This window comes from Jaculus jaculus, chromosome 2, assembly GCF_020740685.1.
Source record: "Jaculus jaculus isolate mJacJac1 chromosome 2, mJacJac1.mat.Y.cur, whole genome shotgun sequence".
Lineage (NCBI taxonomy): Eukaryota > Metazoa > Chordata > Mammalia > Rodentia > Dipodidae > Jaculus > Jaculus jaculus.
Genome location: NC_059103.1, coordinates 143175521 through 143193039, shown reverse-complemented (window position 1 = coordinate 143193039; position 17519 = coordinate 143175521).

Genomic DNA, 17519 nt, shown 5'->3' with positions numbered 1-17519 from the left:
CTCACTCTGTAGCTCCAGGCTGGCCTCTAACTCATGGCAATCCTCCTACCTCAGCCTCTTGAGTGTGCCACATAAAAACTGGATAATGCACACCTGTAATCTCAGCATTGGGGAGCCTGAGACAGTGAGTCCCTGGGGCTTGCTGGCCTAATTGGTGAGCTCAAGTTTCAGTGCAAGACCCTATCTCAAAAAAATAAGGTGAAGAGTGACTGAGAAAGACACCCTGGATCTGTGTCAACCTCTGGTCTCCAAACAGATGCACTTGCATGTGTATACATGCCTGCACACATACATCAATGCACATACAAACACACACACACACACACAAATAAGCAAATAAATAAATTTCTTAAAACCCTATCTTCCAGGAACATTAATGGTAGAAATATTTTTCTGAAAATTTTTTTTAAAAGCTCAACTGTGGTAAATGTAGAACACCTATAATAAAACTCCCCAACCCCACTTTGGAGGAAGACAAAGGTACTGGTGATTGAACCCAGGGACTGGTACTTGCTAGGCATATAATAAAACTTGTAATGCAGCAAGTTCCAAGTATCACTAGAGCCACAATGTATTTTGATTTAAAAGTATGATAGATTAAATCTAATACATGTCATTTTAGGAAGACATGCATAATTAATAAACATTACTTATTTATTTTTGGTGTTTCAAGGTAGTGTTTTGCTCTAGCCCAGGCTGACCTGGAATTCACTATATAGTCTCAGGATAGCCTTAAACTCATAGCAATCCTCCTACCTCTGCCTCCCAAGTGCTGGGATTAAAGTCGTGCGCCACTACACCTGGCTTTTTAGAAAATTTATATATTTTTATTAACAACCTCCATGATTATAAAAAATATACAATGGTAATACCCGCCCTCCTCCACTTTTCCCTTTGAAACTCCATTCTCCATCATATCCCCTCCCCATCTCAATCAGTCTCTCTTTTATTTTGATGTCATGATCTTTTCCTCCTCTTATGATAGTCTTGTGTAGGTAGTGTCAGGCCCTGTGAGGTCATGGATATCCAGATGTCGGGAGCCGCAGCTGCTCTTTGACCTTGGGAGCTAAAGGTGATCTCTACTCTCCTAATCTCTTAATACAAAGGCCTTATCAATAAGGTGCCTAATACTAAGGAATTGTTTAGTATACAGCCTAGGTGGAGTGGGCGTCAGACACAGAGGGATTAATTTACGACCCTGGTGAAGCTGACTTTAGGCATGTAGACATTGTCGAGAAAGTTCTATCTTCTGTATATAAGCTATGTCTGCCTGAATAAGCCTGAGCCTTGATCAGAACTTGTCTTTGCTCCATTCCTTGTGTTCTTGTCTCAGATTCATTCCCACTCCCTCCTTCAAGGCCCATTTTGACCTTCATGCTGCAGGCCAGCACACAGGCCATTTTGTCTGGGGGGAGCACATTGTAAGAAGTCCTACCCTTCCTTTGGTTCTTACATTCTTTCCTCCACCTCTTCCACAATGGACACTGAGCCTTGAAAGGTGTGATATAGACGTATTGTAGTATTGAGCACTCTGGTCACTTCTTTCCACCACATGATGCCTTATGAGTCATCCCAAGGTTACTACCATTTGAAAAGAGAAAATTCTCTGCCAAAAGTGAGAGTAGCATTAATATAAGTGTATGAACAGTAAGAGAAGTGCTTACTGGGCAGTTTGATAAGCATAGTATATACGTTTAGTCAGACAGCAGCAGATGTTACACCCCTAGGGCTCATGACTACCCCTGTTTTAAGTTTTCAGTATCAGGGATGTATTCCCTCCCATGGAGCGGTGTCCAGTCCCAATTAGAGGGCAGTTGGTTTCTACCATGACAGACATGCCACTATTGTACCCGTTGGCTCATTTGGCCTGGTTGGCCAAATATAAGGCTTACAGTGTCCACTGTTGAGTATCTTCACTGGTGTTTTCTCTTTCTCCCATTGAACTACATGTAGAATGGCTACTTCCAGCTTTCTGTCAGCTGGTCTACATGGAGGAGGTTATCAGGTAGTTCTAGCAGGGCTTTTTTTTTTTTTTTTTTTTAGGAAAGATTTCACTCTGATCCAGGCTGACTTGGAACTTATTCTGCAGCCCTAGCCTAGTTGTGAACTCACAGAGATCTTCCTACCTCAGCCTCCCAAGTGCTGGGATTAAAGGTGTGCATCACTATGCCAGGCTTAATAAATATTTTATGATGGAGAAATTATTTGACAGGAAAGTTTAGTGTTAACTGCTACAGACTGGATATTTATGTTCCCACAGAATTCATATACTGAAACCCTCACCAGACCTAGAATCTGCTAGCACCTTAATCTTGGACATCCCCATATACAGAATTGTGAACAACACATTTCTATTGTTTATAGCTTCCTGAGCTACCATAATTGTATCATCCCCTCCCCTCAGGAGTACCTTAAAAAGGCAGTGCCTGGAGCTGGAGAGATGCCTTAGCAGTTAAGGTACTTGCCTGCAAAACCAAAGGACATCAGTTTGATTCCCCAGAACTCACATAAGCCAGATGCACAAGGTGGCACATGCATCTGGAGTTCGTTTGTAGTAGCAGGAAGCCTTGGCATGCCCATTCTCCTGCCCTCCCCCCCCCACCAGCCTCTTTCCCTCTCTCACATAAATAAATAAAATAAATAAAGTTGTTGCTACTTTTTAAAAAATTTTTATTAGCATTTTCCATGACTATAAAAAAAATCCCGTGGTAATTCCCCCCCCCCCCACTTTCCCCTTTGATGTTGCTACTTTTTTTAAAAAAAGGCAGCACCTGATAGTTTAGAGTGGACACAGGGTTAAGTGATGGGAGACATTCCTGTGTTTTATGATATTATTTTATTTTTGTGAGGCAGGCTTTTGTGTATTCTATCCTGGAACTCACAGTGATCCTTTACCTCCTACCAAGTATTGGGATTAAAGGAATGATCCACCATACCTGGAGGTGTGTTTTGTAATTTTTAGTTTTTTTAAATATTTATCTATATATTTGAGAGAGTGGGGAGTGAGGAAAAATGGGGAATGGCAAGGTCTCCTACCCCTACAAATGAACTCCAGATGCTTATTCTGCTTTGTGTATTTATCTGGCTTTATATTGGTTCTGGAGAATAGAGCCCAAGTTGTCAGGCTTTGCAAGCAAGCACCTTTAACTGTTGAGCCATCTCTCCAGCACAGTTTTATGACTAAACATCATCCTATCCTGGCTGGATGGCACATATATGTAATTCCAGTGCTTGGCAGGAGAATCAGAAGTTCAAAGCAAGCCTCAGTTGCAAGTGTGAGGCTAGCCCAACATTACACAGACTCTATTTCAATAAATAAATAAAATCCCCCTTTCTAGTTGTATTGGTACACACCTGTGACCCCCAGTTCTTGGGAGTGTCAGGCAGGAGAACTGCAGATCTGAGATCCACCTAAGGCCTATTAATGTGACTCACTGGTAGAGTGCTTGCCTAGCATGCCCAAGGCATTAGGTTCAATCTTCAGTTCCACCACCCACCCATCCATCCATCCATCAATCAATCTATCCACCCATACAGGTATCACTTTGGATAAGATTCAAAATTTTCTTCTTCAGCAAACTTCAGCTTGTGCATTAAGATCCGTAACTCTGCAGTTGGCTTTATAGTTCTTTAATAGGCTGCTAAGAAGGGAAGATTCAATCTGTTTGTGATGATTGTAACATCACAACCTGAAGTCAAAGACTGAACTTTATGGGAGGCAGAGTTCACTTCACATCCATTAGGATTTTCCCACCATGAATCACTACTGCCAGGAACTGACTTCTCACTTCTAGAAGAGTATCAGAGGTGTGGTAAAGCCTATATAACAAGCCACATGGGATCACATTTCCCAATATTCTTTCTGAAAGAACACCTTGAAATCCATTTCTCTTAAATTCTTGTTTCCACCACATTGAATACACACACACACACACACACACACACACACGTATTGGGTTTTCAAGGTAGGGTCTCACTGTAGCTCAGGCTGACCTGAAATTCACTCTGTAGTCTCAGGGTGGCCTCGAACTCACAATGATCCTCCTACCTCTGCCTCCCAAGTGCTGGGATTAAAGGTGTGTGCCACCATGCCTGGCTTCATATTGAATATTTTTGTTTTTATGGTGAACTAAATTTTTCTGGGAAAGCCCCATCTGTGTTAAAGCTGTATTTGACTGATTAGAATTTCATGATAGAGTGTGGCAGATTCAAAGTCAAAATTATCTTGGGCTATCTTTAGTTCCATTAACAGCCATGCAGTACCAATTTCTGTATTGTGACATTCAGGCAGACTTTTAAAAAAATATTGAGGGGCTGGAGAGATGGCTTAGCGGTTAAGCGCTTGCCTGTGAAGCCTAAGGACCCCGGTTCGAGGCTCGGTTCCCCAAGTCCCACGTTAGCCAGATGCACAAGGGGGCGCACGCATCTGGAGTTCGTTTGCAGAGGCTGGAAGCCCTGGCGCGCCCATTCTCTCTCTGTCTCTCTCTCTCTCCCTCTATCTGTCTTTCTCTCTGTGTCTGTCACTCTCAAATAAATAAATAAAAATAAAAAATTTAAAAAAAATATTGATTTGATAGAGGAAGAGAGAAAGAGAATGAATATGAATAGGACTGAGAATGGGTGTGCCAGGGCCTTCTGCTATTGCAAATGAACTGCAGACACACATACCACTTTGTGCATCTGGCATTATGTCAGTCCTGGGGAATTGAACTAGGACTGGTAGGCTTTGCAAGCAAGAGCCTTTAACCACTGACCCATTTCTCCAGTCACTGGGTAAAATTTTGAACTTTATTAGCAATGCATCACTAATTTCCATAAGCACTTGTTGCAGTTATCTTCTGCAAGGACAGAACACCCAACCAAATGCAGCTGCTGAGAGTTTTTTATTTTGGCTTACAGTCTTGAGAGCTTCATATTGGGGAAAATGGTAGAGCAGAAGCTGGATATCACCTCCTTGCCACAGCATGTGTAAATAACAGCAGGAGAGTGGTTGAACTCTTACAAAGGGGGCTGGCTATAATACCCTAAAGCCTGCCTCCAACAGCATACCTCCTCCAGCAAGTCTCCACTTCCCAACTTGCCATCAGTTGAGAACCAAGTATAGAGAACACACGAGTTTTAGACCCTTGTGATGGCTGATCTTGATTGTCAACATGGTTGTGTTTGGAATCAACTAAGAGATATGCCTTTGGGAAAGTCCAACGCCTCTGAGCAGGTCTGTGAGGAAGGATTAATGAGGGGAGAAAACCCACCTGCAGAGTGGATGCCACCTTTAACCTAGATACAAAGGTCTGGTCTGAGGGAAAGGTGGTGTCGTTTTTGCCTGTCCATCTTTGCTTCTTGCTGGTGAGTGTATCTCTACTGTAGTTGCTGCCATCCTCCCCTGACACTGGAGCCCAGATTCCATGGCCTCCTAATGTGGATCAAAGACCAGCTCTGTCCAGGATCCCTCCAGATCTTCAATGCTAGATTGCGACTGATATGACATCCAGCCTTGGGGCATGAGCAGCTACTAGGTTCTCAGCCTCTCCAGCATGCAGACAGCCATTATTGGACTACCTAGCCCTTATCATGTAAACCAATCTAATAAATCTTATTTTATAGTCTTCAAACCATTTGGCTTTGATAGTAAATTCATATTTGCTAAATTGGAATTTATGGAGGAAGACAAAACATTTCTATATTTAAAAAATATTTCTTCAGGGGATTCCTATACCAGGAATGATAATTACCAAACCACACAAATAATATGAACCATTCCAGGCTGGAGAGATGGCTTAGCTGTTAAGGCATTTACCTGCAAAGCCAAAGGATCCTGGTTCAATTCCCCAGTACCCACATAAGCCAGATGTACATGGTGGTGCATGTGTCTGGAGTTAGTTTGCAGTAGCTGGAGGCCCTGGCACACCCATTCTCTTCCTCTCTCTCTCTCTCTCTTTCTCTCTCTCAATCTCTCCCCCTCTACCTCAACCTCTACCTGTACCTCTTCTCTCTCAACTGCATAAATAAAAATAAAATATTTTAAAATGAACCATTCCACTTTGATATAGTGGATTGTAATATAATACAACACACAGTGGATACTTAAGTTTTTGTCTGGGGTTTCTGGCAGCTCTTATAATCATTATAATTTTCTAAGTGTCTAGAGCAGTGAGAATATCTTTTTTATTTAATTTTTAAATTTTTATTAACATTTTCCATGATTATAAAAAAAATCCCATGGTAATTCCTTCCCTCCCCACCCCCCGACACTTTCGAGAGTATCTTTTATTAAAATATTTCTCTTGGAGTAGTTCTAGAGCCATACAAGTGTACCAGTTGTTTTTTAAATTTATATTAACCCTTTTCACCCATTCAGAAGCTTATGTTATTTTGATCATTTTTGCAAAGTCTATAGATCACCACCAGATGGGGATTGAGAGCCAGGGAAACAGCCCAGTGCTTAGAGGGTTAGAATTTACAACCTGATATCACATGCTCTGAGAGGAGAAAGGAGTTGAATATTGATTCAGGACTTTGGGGTTCAGGTGGGGTCCCCCAATGTTTGAACACCAAGTTTAGGTTCTGTCCTATAGTTAAGAATCGATAAATTCTCAAGAAGGATAAATTATGAATTAGTAAGTATATTTAGGGAGAAATCACAAATTGTGGAGTTTATTTAAGAGAGAATTCATAAATTGTGGGGATCAGGAAACACGTTCTCATGTGGAAACATTGCATAGCTTATAAGGTTTGTTTAAGAGAAATTGAGGATGGGGTAAAAAAAAACTTGAGTAGGGCTGCAAGCATGTGGATTTAAGAGAAACTGAGGCTTTCAAAATTTTTGATTTTTATTTATTTGAGAGCTGGGGCGGAGTGGCGGGGAAGGAGAGAATGGGCACATTAGGGCCTCTAGCCACTGCAAACAAACTCCAGACTCATAAGCCACCAAGAAACAGTTTTTTGCTCCCCAGGCTGGGTGAAGGGGAAGCTAGCTAGACTCAAGTGTGCCCCTTTGTCCAAGCAGAGATGCAGAGCTGAACAGCAGAGCAAGAAGAAAAGAGCAGAACTGAGCAGTGCTAGTGAGGTGGAGCCAGTGACAGGAAGAAGACAGAAGCCTGTACAGGCAAGGGGAAGATCCTATTGGTTGGTAGGTTTGGAGGACAGATCCCAGAGCCATCACACCTGGGCCATCTGTCTAGGTAGCATGCTAGACTGTGGGCAGCCAGGGGTGCTGTACCTCACTCTTGAGCAGACATTAGCTCCGTTTCTGCTAAGAGTTCCATTCTTGTGTCAGGGCAAGATAACATGTTGGGTGGTATCACCTGGTTCTCTCTTTGAGCCTTAATCTCTAACTGAAACTTCCTTTTAAAAAAAGCTAGTTTAGGCTGGGCGTGGTGGTGCACGCCTTTAATCCCAGCACTGGGAGGAAGAGGTAGGAGGATAGCCATGACTTTAAGGCCACCCTGAGACTACAGAGTGAATTCCAGGTCAGCCTGGACTAGATTGAGACCCTTCCTCGAAAAAGAAAAAAAAAAGTTAGCTTTTTCCTATCCTCCTCCAATATTCAGATGATCATCAGTGATTGGTACTGTAACTGGTGGTACATAGTGAGACCTCCATTAAAACCCAAAAGGATGAGAGAAAGTGGCAGACAGATTGACCTGAGTTTGAGGCCGTCTTGGGACAATAGAGTGGTTTCTAGGTCAGCCTGGGCTAGGACGAGACCTACCATGAAAGAAAATGCAAAAGGACTAGTCAACAAGCTTCCAGAACAGTGAGCAAGAATATATCTTCCTGCCAGAGGCAGAAGTGGCACACCCTAGCTGTACGGGCACTAAGGTGCATGCCCTTGGTGATACAGAATTTTTGGACTAGGGAGGGATTAGATTCCCTAAAGATGCAAAGAAGTCCAGGCCCATGTACCCCAATGTAGGGTCCTTGTCCAAGTTAGCAGAGTTGAAAACATAGACTCAGAGAAGGGTAAATTATGAATTACAAGGTTTATTTTAGGGTGAATTAGGTTTCAAAAGGAAGACTAGAAGGGAAGCCCAAGCCAGGAATGGAAGGGGGAAAGAAGACCCCAAGAGAGACTTATACATGTGTGCCAAAAGGGATCCAGAAGAAGAAAAAGACACACACACACACACACACACACACACACACACACACACACACACACAGCTTATTTATGGATCAAACATTCAACTAGGATGAGCCTTGTCATCAGACTCAGGTATGTAAGGGAGAGACCTGACTGGCTGGTGGACTCAAGAGGCTGACTCAGGAAGGGCCAGCACGCATATGTGCTAAACCCAAGAAAACTTGGAGAAGAGACAGGAAGGCATCATTAGAGTTGTTGCTTTCAGCCATATTTGATGAGACTGGGTCAGACATGAGTTGTAGTCCTGTTAAAGCAGACAAGGTACATCTCCTTGGTCCTTGGTCCCTGGTTGAACCATCTGTAAAGAAGCTACCTTGCTTCTATTCTGTATCACTGGAACTGCTTTATGTGCTTAAAATATCCCTGGTAGCCTGCGTGGTCTGTAGTCCCAGTGTTACAGTTATTGTGACCAAGGGTGAAGCTCCATTGGGCCTAGTTTATAGGTTAGACTACAGGATATTTTTGTGGCCCTCAAGTGCTTGACTTACAACTAGCAAAGAATTAATGAGTGTAGACACACAGAAAGATAAGTTATGAAATTAATTTTAGGACAATAAAACCAAAAGTAAAGCAGAAAAGCTCCCAAGCTGAGAAGGGTTCTGTGCATGTAAAATCCACATGGCAACTTGGGTGGGGTTTTCTTATAACCTTGGAGATGTAAATTAGGCATCCAGTTTGAATGAACTTTATTGGTTAAGTCTAAATATATGTGGAGGACTTTGAATGGTTGGTAGGTCAGGGAGGAGAACACAGACATGGAAGGAGCCTAAGGACAGGAAAAAGCCCAAGAAAAAGTGATGAGGAAGATCCAGGAAGCTGTCCTTGATCTCTGTCTTTATGAGTCAGGTTCAAGCTCAGACTGGAGGTGCTGTCTGTTCTCACCAGTGCAGGTTGGAATTTGTATTCTTTTGGGTCTGTGTGTCTTTAACTACCTGTAAAAGAAGATTACCTGGCTCCTAATCTCTATTATGAGCACTGGGAATCCTGAGGCAGGAAATTGCCATGAGTTCAAGCCTATCTTGGGCTGCATAGTGAGCCTGTCTCAAACCACTTCAAAAAGCAAGTGTGGTGATTCAGACCTGTAATCTGGCACTCAAGATGCTAAAGAAAGAGGATTACTTTGAGCTCAAGGCCAGCCTGCTCAAATGTGAGTTCTAGGCCAGTCTATGGTACAGAGTAAGAACCTGTCTAAAACAACAACAACAACAAAAAATAATAAATAAAGGGCTGAAGAGATGGCTCAGTGGTTAAGGTGCTGCCTGTGAAACCTAAGGACCCGTGTTTGGTCCTCTAATGCTCATGTAAAGCCAGATGGACAAAGTGGCTCAAAAAATAAATACAAATTTAAAAAATAAAAATAAATAAAAAATAAACCATAAAACATTCCATAATGTAAAATGTAATCCATTATAGTTGGGGGGAATGGTGCGTGCTTCTAATACCAGCATTTGGGATGCAGTCGAGGCAGGAAGATTGCAAGTTTGAGGTTAGCTTGTGCTAGGTATCCTGTTCCTTTTGGACTGGATTAAACAGTGACATTTGTTTCAAAAAAACAAGAATTAGAAAATAAAATATTTCTTATAATTAATCAGTAATTTTTTAAAAATTATTTATTTATTTATTTGAGAGCGACAGACACAGAGAGAAAGACAGATAGAGGGAGAGAGAGAGAATGGGTGCGCCAGGGCTTCCAGCCTCTGCAAACGAACTCCAGACGCGTGCGCCCCCTTGTGCATCTGGCTAACGTGGGACCTGGGGAACTGAGCCTCGAACCGGGGTCCTTAGGCTTCACAGGCAAGTGCTTAACCGCTAAACCATTTCTCCAGCCCTTAATCAGTAATTTTAAGCAAGATTTCCAGTGAGTTTTGAGAACTCCTCTAGCAAAGAAGTTGATCCTGATGATGAAGCTATGGGAATCCCAATTTATTGTGTGTGGTGAGAAGCAAATATGGAAAAGAAACAAAAGTACCTACACCAGCCTTGCGGCCCAGGCCTGTACCTAGGGAGGCTGAGGCAGGAGAATGGCAACTTCAGAGCCTGTCTGGGCTACAGAGTGTGTTCAAAGCCAACACCTGGAAGTTGTGATTGGCATTAGAAGCGCATGAGGCAGTTGTAGGACTGTGAGGTCTGGCTCTATTTCTGGACGGTGTGAAAATGGAATTAGAGAATACACAGCTAGCATGTGCTGCAGCATTGCTTGCTGAGCCTGTGCCCATAGAATGGTTCTTTGATGTGCTGTCAAACTATGGAAGAAGCTGTCTTTTTCTTTTTTATTTATTTGAGAGAGCAAGAGAGAAAGAGGAAGAGAGAGAGAGAGAAGAAGAGAATGGATGCACCAGGGCCTTCAGGCACTGCAAACAAGCTCCAGACGCATGTGCCACTTTGTGCAACTGGTTTATGTGGGCATTGGGGAGTTGAACCGAGGTCCTTTGGCTTTGCAAGCAAACACCTTAACTGCTAAGCCATCTCTCTAACCCAAGTCTGCCTTTTCCAGATCATGGACATGCTATATAATACTGAAGTATACTCTTATAAAACATCCTTTTAATTTTTTGGTTTTTTGACATTTTCATAGATATGTACCACATTTTGATTGTATATACCACCCATGGCCCTCCCTTATCCCTCTCAGTCTCAATGTATTTCAACTTCTCATCTCTTATTATTGGCTATGCCACAGAAGGGAGTGGCTCCCTCTCCCCTGCAACTTTTAGCTGTCATTGACCATGCAAAGGAGTAGTGTCCCAAGCCCTCCCCTACCTATAGCAGAAGATTGACTGGCACCATCATGTGCAGGTCTGAGGCAGGTAACCACATCCAGTATGAGTTTATCAGTGCAATGGTTATGATATTTTTAAATTTTATTTTAATTTTTAAAATGGGTCTCACTATGTAGCTCACTCTGGACAAAAACTAGCTATCCTGTTTAAGCACCAGATAGCTGGGTTCACAGGTGTGCGTGACCATATCCAGTTTTCTATCTTCAAAATCAAAGGAGTACTTATCTGAAACAAAGCAGACTTTACAAAGTAAAACAGTATCTTACATCATTTAATATTTTAATTATAAGAAAATCTAAATATTTGTAAGATCATTGTTACCTCTTCAGTTTTTTTTATTTTTAAATTTTTTTTTTATTGACAACTTCAATAATTGTAGACAATAACCCATGGTAATTCCCTCCCTCCCCCTACTTTCCCTTTTGATATTCCACTCTCCATCATGCCCCTTCCCCCTCTCAATGAGTCTCTCTTTTATTTTGATGTTATCATCTTTTCCTCCTATTATGATGGTCTCGTGTAGGTAGTGTCAGGCACTGCCAGGTCATGGATCTCCGAGCCATTCTGTGTCTGGAGGAGCACCTTGTGAGGAGTCCTACCCTTCCTTTGGCTCTTACATTCTTTCCACCACCTCTTCCACAATTGGCTCTGAGCCTTGGAAGGTGGGATAGAGATATTTCAGTGCCTCTGTCACTTCTTCTCAGCACCATGATGCTTTCTGAGTCATCCCAAGGTCACTGTCATCTGAAAAGAGAAGCATCTCTAACCAAAACTGAGAGTAGCATTAATATATGGGTATGAACATTAAGAGAAGTGCTTACTGGACACACATTTATCCAGATACCAGCAGATGTTACACTCCTAGGGCTCATGAATACATTTGTTATAGGTTTTCAGTATCAAGGATGTATTCCCTCCCGTGGAGCGGGCCTCCAATCCAATTAGAGAGTGGCCAGTTTCCCCCATAACAGACATGCCACTATTGTACCCATTGGCTCATTTGCCCTGGCTGGCCAAATTTAAGGTTTGTAGTGTCCACTGTTGAGTATCTTCACTGGTGACTTGATTTCTCTCTCTCCCGTTGAACTGCATGCAGCATAGCTTTTTCTAGCTCTCTGTCAGCTGGTCTACATGGAGGCTTTTAGTTCAGCTGTGGCAGGATTTCTCTGTGATCTTGCAGCCCAAGTATGTGGAGTATTTAGCAGTAGGGTCTTACCATCTATTCCTGGTAGGAAACCAAGAGCCTTGGCAATGACCTGTAATGTTTTGGGGGCATCAGTGACCACCCTGGCCAACAACTCATTGGAAGTATCCCATCCCTGGAACTGAAAATTTTCTAGTAACAATCTATGGCTCCTGGGTGTTCCATTGTTCAAAAAAGTAGGTTTTCATATGATTTATTCATATCCTCTTAGATTTTGATTAACCCTCCCTCCACCTTTCCTTTACTCAGTGTCTTCTCCTGACCTCACTTAAGCCATTACACCCCCATTAATCTGTTCTTCCACTTACATACATACAATATCATCCTATTAAGTCCCCCCATCCCTCCCTTTCTGTTCCCTTTCTATCCCCTTTCTAGCTTACTGGCCTCTGATACTGAGTTTTATTCCTACTCACATAGAAGTCCAATCATTTGTAGCTAGGATCTACATATGAGGGAGAAAATGTTATGTTTGGCTTTCTGGGCTTGGGTTACCTTCAATTTTTCAATTTTTGTTTATTTATTTATATGCAAGGAAAGAGGGTAAAAAGAAAGACACACACACACACACACACACAGAGAGAGAGAGAGAGAGAGAGAGAGAGAGAGAGAGAGAGAGCGCGCGCATGGGTGCTCTAGAGGATCTTGCTGCTGTGAACAAACTCCAGATGCATGCACCACTTTGTGCATCTTGCTTTATGTGGGTACTGTGGAATCAAATCCAGGACATCAGACTTTACAATTAAGCACCTTAAGTGCTGACCAATCTCTCCAACCCACCCCTTCAAGTTTTAATGTTAGTTCAGGCATTGCAGAATCAGTGTGTAATGTAGTTGGTAGAATATAGGCATCTGGTAGTTCAGGGTTGCCCTGTAAGAAATGCAACTATAGTCATGCACTGCTTAACAGCCGGGATACATTAGATGCAATGTTAAGATATTTCATCCGTGTGGGTCTCATCAAACATACTTACAGAAACCTAGATGGTATAGGTCAACCACTTGACATGTTTTTTTTTATTTCATTTCCAATATTTTCTTTTCTTTTCTTTTCTTCCTTCCTTCCCTAGTTCGTTCCTTCCTTCCTCCCTTCCTTCCTTCCTTCCTTCCTTCCTTCCTTCCTTCCTTCCTTCCTTCCTTCCTTCCTTTCTTTCTTTCTTTCTTTCTTTCTTTCTTTTCCTGAGGCAAATGTTCACTTTAGCCCAGGCTGACCTGGAGCTCACTCTGTAGCCCCAGGCTGGTCTTGAACTTACAACTATTCCCTTACCTCAGCTTCCTGAGTGCTGAGACTAAAGTCATGGGCCACCATGCTTGGCTCAATATTTTCTTTTCTTTGATAATTTTTGTACATGTATATATTGTATTATGATCATAATTTTCTCTCGTTACTTTCTCTTGACCCTTCTCCCACTTAACTCCATCTTCCCAAGTAGTCCCTCTTGTTCTCTGATGTCTCTTTTTTCTTTTTCTTTACTTTTGGTTTGTTGTTTTTGAGGTAGGGTCTCACTCTAGACCAGAATAACCAGGAATTCATTATGTAGTCTCAGTCTGGCCTTGAACTCACAGCAACCCTCCTACCTCAACCTCCTGAGTGCTGGGATTAAAATCATATACGACCATGCCCAGCTCAATCGGGTCTAGCAAAACCTATTACTTTTATTCTTCTATCTTGAGGGGCCCAGCACAGTAATGCTTTTCTGACCTCTTCAAGGACTCTTTCTGCTGCAGCTCACCAAGAGCACACCTGCTACTCTTCCTGTTTCACCTTCATGGGCATGGGTGAGGGATTCTTTTCCATAAAGTAAAATTTTCTGCACAAATGTCTCCTCCTTACCTATCAACCATTAACTACCTATAAAGTCCTCAGGTAGGCAAGGGGACCTCATGTCTTCCTCCATCCATGACAGAATGTCTTAATGTACTCAAAAGACAGGTAAACAGGAAATATATGAGGTAGTTGTTGGCATAATATGAACTAAAATCTATTTTGTGGTGATTTTTTTTTTTTTGTAATTACAATCAGAACACTGAAAAATAATGATAAAGGAGCAGGCATGATGGTACATGTCTTTAGTCCCAGCACTGACGAGGCTGAATTAGGAGAAACACTGAGTTCAAGGCCAGCTTGGGGCTACAGAGAGTTTCAGGTCAGCCTGTGCTAGAATGATATCCTATCTTAAACAACAACACAAAAGCAAAAATCAAACAAAAACCCTAAAAATATTGATAAAAGGTATAGCTGCCAACTGTAGTGGTACCAGGTATAACACCAGCATGGCATGTGGGGCTTGGAGTCCATGAGTTAGGTGTCAGCCTGAACTACTGCTAGGGGACAGAAAGGACAGATAGAGCACTTCTATATTCTAAACTATAGAAACATACTTGTGTTCCATATTGTAAAAAGAAATCTATAGATACATGTTATTTGTATTAGTTACCTTTCTTTCTGCTAGTACAAAATACCTGACAAACGTCTGTTTAAGAGAGGAAGGGTTTATTTCAGTTTTTAATTAAGTTGCTTTCCATTATGGCAGGGAAGGCTTAAGAGCAGGAGGTGGAAGCAGCAGGCCACATTCATTAGTCCACAATGAGGAAGCAGAGAGAGATGAATGCTTGTGCTTAGATAGGTTTAAGACCCTCCTACCTTTTTTTTTGAAGCAAGGTCTCACTGTAACCCAAGCTGACCTGGAACTTACTCTGTAGCAGAGACTAGCTTCAAAGTCCTCCTATGTCAGTGCTAGGTTAAAGGTATGCACCATCACACCCAGCTAGCTTTCTGCTTTTTATCCAGTCCAGGACCCCAGTTAAGGTGGGCCTTCCCATGTCAATTAACCTAATCAAGATAATCCCCAAAGGCTACCTAGGTAATCCCAGAAGTTCATTTCCTAGATGATTCTGTCCAGTTAATAATATAAAACATCACATTGATAGCTTAATGCATACATACTGTGATTAGTTTCTTTGTTCTGAATTAACATCCCACAGCCGAGATGACCCTGGAGGAAATCAAGGTTAGAATTGCCAGACACTAATTAGACTCAGTGTTTTAAATAAAGCCCAAGTTTAGACATTCCCAAGAATAAAGGGATAATAACCAGAAGCACAGACATCACAAGTCTCAGAAATGTGGCTGATCTGACCAGAGGGACAAAGCTAAACCTTAAAATAATCACATCTTTGGTCCCTCCACCCCATATAATCTCTGATAGAGGTGAAATGGAAGGCTGCTTTTAATGTCTCAACTTGCTGTCTTCTCAGATGCTGGCTGTCAACTAAGTGCAACTTAAAGATTCAGTTCCTGTCTCTGCTCATCAGTCTTTGGGGTAACCAGCAATAGGCACTCTAGTCCTTCAGTTACAGTAAATAACACAACCCTGTCTTAAAAACTATAGAGAGACATAAACCAGATGCTGGGGAGATGACACAGTGGCCAAAGCATGCAGCCAAGTTTAGTTACCTAGTACCTATGCAAAGCCAGATGCACAAAGTGGTGCATATATCTGGAGTCCATTTGCAGTGTCAAGAGGCCCAAGCAAACTTACACACACACACTCCCTCTCTGTGTGCTTGAAAATAAATAAAAGACAAAAGAGATAAACCTATAATATTGTCATTTATTATCATATTAAGCAGTATGTGTTGTAATTGTGCTAAACTTTATAATACTGGAAAAACAGGTTTGTTTGCATCAGTATAACCACTAACTCAGGAGAGCCTTCCTTGTATTTTGCTATTACCATGGATATAACAACACTAGGCTATACAGTTTTCAACTACCTTATGATCTAAACCAGACTACTTTCCTATATACAAGTATATCATTGAAATATTATGCAGTGTGTGACTGTAATTAAGATTCTAAGATTAATCTCCATTATCGTTGCATTTTATTTACTTAAGAAAAAATACCTTCTGGTGTATGGCTTTAACAAGTCACTGATTAACCAATATTTTTAATAAAACACATCTTCCAAAAGTGAAGGTGATAGCATGGTATATGGGAATAAAAAGATGTGACTGCAAACAGCTGTTATTTAGGGCAGAGAGTCTTGTTTCTATGTTTTCCTCCTGGAAACAAACCATCCATGGATAAACCAGTGCATATTTGAATAGAAAAGTAAAGAGAGCTATATTGATTACAACTGTACTAAGAAATAAAAACACAAATAGTCTCTACTTAATAAAGGAGCACATGAGTCATATATGCAATTTTTAATTTTTTATTAATTATGAACTTTATGAATATATATTCATCCCATTCTCTCATGATATCCTTTTTATTTTTTTAATTAAACTTTTTATTAATTAGTTTTGTATTCAGCAAATACAGTCAGTTTTGTACCATTAATAGGCTCATCTGTGACCTACTCCCTCCCCTTGGCCCCTCCTTGTTGAGGTATATGGGTCATGCATTATGGAGTTAGCCCTTAGTTATGGGTAGGATAAATGTCTCTGCATATCATGACCCAACATGTGGCTCTGACATTCTTACTGCCCCCTCTTTTGCAAAATTTTCCTGAGCCATGTTGGGTCTATTTTTGGTCTGCTTCAGTGGTGAGGTGTTGGGGGCCTCTGGGTCTCTGGCTCTCTGATTTGGTAGGAGTTGATTTTTCTCTGTGTTGACCTCCTTCACCCTTGTGCTAATACCTGGTTCACCAAGAAAACAGCACCCTTGCTTGTTTCACCAATTGTTCTTAGTTTCAGCCAGGGCCCTTTTGAGGGTGGTTCTCTCCTTAGGATCTACATCTGTCTGTAAAAGAGAATCAGATTCTCCAATGGAGAGTAAATTAACACCAGGACCAATGAGATAACCCTTAATTTTTTTTATAGAGTATTTAATAGGTGTAGGCCCTCTTGTAGGCCACAACTGATGGTAGCTTGATAATGGACAGTGGGCTTATGTTTGGATAGGGTTCTGACTTGTTTCTTAGCTCCAGGTATGGGTCCTGTACCACTGAGGGGATCAGTTAGCCGAATCAAGAGCAACTGGTTCCTCAGTATGGCTGTGTGCCACTATTGCACTTGTGTGGGCATCACAACAGGTTATTTGCTGCTAAGTACATTAGACCATGAGTTGCTTGGACAGATATTGGTCATTTTCCCCCAGTTGCCCATGTAGCACCTTCTGGCACTAGATGCGCTGACTGTCTGGGGACTGACTCTCTTCCAACTTCCAGCCATGCCATTCCATTTTACGTGTCAACCACATAAGGTGTTGTCAGCAGTAGGGTCTTGCCACTAACCTTTGGTGGGTCATCAAGTACTCGGACAGAAATTTGTCTTTCTTTTAGGAAACCTTGTAGGTCTCTGATCAAAAGCTCATTGTGGGTGATAGCCACATGCTGGTACTGGGAGTTACAGGTCAGTGCCCACTAAGAAAAGGAAGAAAAGAT